General features: G+C 39.8%; 1 protein-coding gene across 1 annotated transcript in view; it reads right to left on the bottom strand.

The window, feature by feature from the left end:
• Positions 1-5,011, bottom strand: part of ntng1a (netrin g1a) — a 116,015-nt gene that overhangs the window by 60,346 nt on the left and 50,658 nt on the right. The window lies entirely within an intron of this gene.

Genomic DNA, 5,011 nt, shown 5'->3' with positions numbered 1-5,011 from the left:
TCTCTCTCTCTCTCTCCCCCCGCCCCATGGTGATAGGTGGTACAGACAGAAAGAGGGGCTTAACCTGGACGTGGAATGAATATTGGATGCCAGTGTGACAGATTACAGTGGTAATAGACACCCAGGCTAAATCCTCACAAGGATTACAATCATATTTTCAAATGGCTCAGGGTCGGCCGGAGGTCGGCTGGCCTAGACCAAAAGGCGCAAAAGGAGTGGGTTGGAAGATTAAACCCATGAGACATGATCCTCATCTTTACATTAATATATTAGCTTTGAATTAATTGATTAGTCACTTGACAGAAAATTGACAACAACTTTAATTAATTGTATCAAGGACACACCCACACAAACACGCAGATAAACAAAGAGTATTGGTGCTCCACCAACCCTCAGCAGCTTGAAGTAGACCGACAGCTCAAAGGGTCCACTGGATGAAATATGCTGTTTTGTGGCACCAGTGGGGGAAATTCAAAAGTGATCTAAGGCAACGAGCTGCAGCGTCCAACCACCTTAAGCACCACAGTGCGGGCTGTCTGGTCGACTGAGGAGAGGATACGGGGCGAGACGATGTGTAAACGTCTTCATGTTGCGTTCATCGCAGCAATTTAGAAGATTCATGAGCCTTAAAACAATAGTGGGGAAAGCCTTCAGCACGCAGCCTCTGCACATTCAGAGGATATAAAAACAATTTTATATTCCATTATCTTTTATATGGCAATGCAAGCCCCACCGAGTGCTACTGCATTACGGTTTGGAGAACAGGACGATATCCGCTGATTAAGAGATGTTATATTTGTGAGAGCAAGGCAAGTACATCCATCAAATGTTGTTTGATGACTGTAAGTATAAATGCCTTTAACACAGGCAGTTAACTTGACAGGTTAATGGTACAGCACAGAACACTGCCACAGTTAACTTAGTTAAAGAAACTTATTTATACAGCACAACGTGAACAATTCACTACATCCTTATGCATGCAACCTTACCGTTTATGTGAGCAAAAATAAGTTGTGATATATGGAAAGACGTCATGATCTAAATGAAGTGAAAAGGAGTGAAGAGGTTATGATGTCTGGCAGCATAAAAATGAATCACTGAACCACAGACCTCACAATACAATAACTTGTTTGTGTAGAGTGGCAACAGCAGTTCATTAGGACAATAGGTTCTGAGCGTAGACATAAATTAGCCAAAATGTAGAAGCCATAGATTACAATTTAGATCAGGAGATCCCTGCCTTTTTTGTCTGATGAGCTGCAACAGCCCAGCAAAAGTATTCCCCGGGGTAGTACCCCTGGATCTGATTCAGTCGCTGTACAGAAGATCCATATCTGTGAAAAATATTTAAAGAATATCTGGTGGTAGTGGCAGTGTATTAAAATGGAAAGAGAAAAAAGTATGTACCAGTTCAAATTAAAACCTAATCCTTTATTCAAATCTACAAGAGAAAAATGGAGCATTATTAATTTACAAGTAAGTTAACCAAAACTTTTTACTTTTTAATTTTTCTGTTGAGTTCTCTCTGGAACTGGTCATTTGGATCATTTTTATTCTTGCCATATAAAATTGTGACTCATACAGTGAGAAGTTAACTGCTCAGAATCCAGGTGTACTGTAGATATGGTTCTTTGCAGTTTCAAATAAAAATCATATCATATATTTCAGACCACTACATCGCTGCCCTCACCAGATCAGGAATGGATCACTGTTATTTTGAAGTGTCATTCATCTTTTATTAAGATGACATTTCCACAGTGAGCCAATACACCAGGGCATAATCGATCTGCTGGCTGCTGCAATGCTACATCTCTCAATCAAAGTGTCCTGTCAGATAACATGAAGACTTTCAAATTTTTCATTAAACATTAAGACTTGAAAAGAAGACTAGCCTGTAGCCATCATCACCCCTTATCTTTTAACTGAGAAATCCCTCAAGAGTTGACATTATGAAGCAGAGGCTATCACTACCGCTCCATCCCCCATTGCCATTCCTTTCCCTCTCACCACCTCTCCATCCATGGGTATTTTTAAATGGTATAAATGCTACATATCCTGTATAGAAGCCCTCCAGAGAGACATGGATCACTGTCACCTTGACCAAGCTAAGAGGCTAACCCCAGCGCAGGGAGCTGCCCCGGCTTCTTCCCCATGGATACAAACCCCCGACCTGCTTGCAACAATAAGGCTGCCTTACAAATTAGTGCTAGAGCATTTGCTGTCCTCATGCCAGAGGGGAAAGACGTATAACACAAAGGAATATTTGAGCTATAAGAAAGGGCACTGATGTCAATAATTGTTAGTCTGACAAGACGTGGGACCAACCATGCCTTAGTCCACTTTTTGATTTTGTCATTAGACATTAGAAGTTGCAACATGCTGTGGTAAAAACAGAAATTACTACATTGTTTCAAAAAAATATTTTTTTGGTGTGCACGATATAATTCATAAAGAAACAAGTGTAATATATTATAATCATAAGATCACGACTCCAGATGCACAGATATCCTTTGATCCTGATTGGGAAATTACTCTGTTGCAGATATAAATATCGCAGGGTTCACTGAAATCTAACTCAAATACAACCATATGCAATAAAAATGTAACATAAAGAATAGAAGAGAATAATGCAAGCAATACAAAATAACTATTATAGTGTAATTATACTTGCTGTCCTGTTCCAGTTTGATGTTGCTCATTTTAACTTGTTTTCTGCACCTCCTAGTGGTGAAACATCTTTCATCATTCTCATGTGACCCTGTCAGAATCACAGAGACATTCAAACACATATTGATGTCTGTTTACCATCCATCTGTTCCTGCTCACATCCAGTGCCATGGGTGCTGAGTTCATCACACCTACTTTTCTACATGAGTATTTTTAATAAAATGTGTTCATTTTCTTTCTCATGCTCATCTGTTCAATTTTAGAATAATCAGAATGCACTTTGTATTTCTCTTTTCAGTTTCATCCTAAATCCATAGATTGAAGAACATCTGTCTATGACGCTGGGGAGAGAAAGGCTGTCATAGCACACACACTGGCTGATTTGGTACACACCTTCATGTCTCCCTCAGGATAAATTATAACATGTTTGGTGATTATTTAATTTTTCATCTAGTGCCAACCTCAGCTTGAAAATTTAATTTACTTTGGTTTAAGAGCCTTAGCCGTACTTTAGTTCTGAGTAAAAAATGTGAGTGTATTACCAAGACTTAGACAATGGTAAATACTTAACCTGCTATCAGCAGGTTAGCATTGTCATTAGCTATGTTGGCAGTAGGAGCTTTAAAGCGTGGCTGTAGACTCTGGCAGCCTGCCTACACCTGTTTTGTTCACAGTCTAAGTTGAAAACATTCACAAGTGTATATAAGCAGGTTTGGAACTTCAGGTTAAATACATAGGCTCTGGTAGACACAAAGGTTCCTGGTGAGAAAAAGAGAATATTGGGACCATGTTGCTATGGGTGGGTTTAGTGACTGTAATAAAAATCAGGCCTGTTGACTGTTTTCCTTTAACTGATATTTGATTCCCCAGCAAATGACTGCTCTGACCTTCAGGTCAATAGAGAGATACCAGTATTGGTTTTTGGACAGATGCCACAGTTTTTAGGTTCTGATTGGCAGCGTGGAGAAACACAGAACACTTTTTCCCCATAAACCCCCAAAAAACGAGCAGTGATGAAAATAAATGGTACCAGGATAAATCTCCTCATCAACTTCTCATTTGGTCTGCTGCCATTTAAGAATAAGCCTAGCAGCATGGCGTCCATCACACAATCTTTGCTCTGAAAGCTCTTACAGTCATATAAGTGCCATTACATTTCACTCCTAGCGATGCCTTTTCAATCAAGCCCCCGTCATCAAGCTTCACCTCTCATTAGTGGCTCTACACGTCGCAGTGGGTACATGGAGAATCTATTCCCGTTAATGAGCGCTTCTGTGACTTGGTCAGCAGCGGCCAGAGCAGGGGGTAAATTTAGCACCTTCTAATTATCTCAAAGGGGTCCACAGGATGAGGTCTGGGAGCTGGTGTCAAAAAAATCCAATCAGTCATCATCGTCCGGATTCACAAGATTTTTATTTTATTTTCTCTGGTCTTTAGGGGCTCTTATTTTATTTATTTTTTAAAGTCTGAGCATTTAAGACATGATTAAAATCAATATTGTGTTAAAGCTCGGCCTTCGCAGTGTGGATATTTAACTGTGCAGAGCGTAGTTGGGATTCAGCTCCAGGCCTCTCTGTCAGATCACTGAAGGTCTATTTAGTCATTCTACAGGGAGACTTTCTTCTCTTTTTTTCAACCCTTTATTCTTCTTTCTCTGTCTCCTTCCCTCCCCTCCGTTTTTTCTTACCACTGAATCTGAGAAAATGATTGGCAGATGACTCCTGGGAAAAAGAAGCTCGGGCCTTTTCCTATCTCCGAGCTCTGAGGATCACGACACTCAAACGCACTGACAGGCAACGTGGGCGCACACACACACACACATTCATTTTAAAGGCAAGTCACACAAAACCCTTAAGAAAAATAAGGACAAATACACACACATAGACTTGGCACTATTCCTATGATCCATGACAGCTTAGTGTATTTAGAATAAATGAAATTCCAAAACTTGGCCAAGAATGAACTTTTTGGATGTCTTTTTGCCTGATTTTATATTTTTTTAAAAGCGTAATAACCCAGAATTATCAGCATTTGTAACCACAGAAATAAATGTGTTCCCTTGCAGTCATCACTTCAAACTTTTGCCAAGGGATTTATAAAAGAAATGGTGGCATCAATGTAACAACATGACAAGTTCTTCCTTTAGTTTAAAGCTATAGAAAGCACTTGTGAACATCACTGCAACCAACAGTCAAAGGCAACAAATTCCTGTGAATAACTGAATAACCTGTAATTCTCCGTCATCATACATCATTAAAAGAGAGTTAAAGGAACTCTTCAGCACTACCAGCAACAATGCACCAAAGCAAGAGGATGCACTTGATGCGTCAGTTCTTTGGAAACT

The sequence above is a fragment of the Morone saxatilis genome, unplaced genomic scaffold (assembly GCF_004916995.1).
Source record: "Morone saxatilis isolate NCDOM2014 unplaced genomic scaffold, NCSU_SB_2.0 Contig0, whole genome shotgun sequence".
In the NCBI taxonomy this organism is placed as follows: Eukaryota; Metazoa; Chordata; class Actinopteri; family Moronidae; genus Morone; species Morone saxatilis.
The sequence above is the reverse complement of the archived record's forward strand: the minus strand, read 5'-3'. Positions and strand labels throughout refer to the sequence as shown.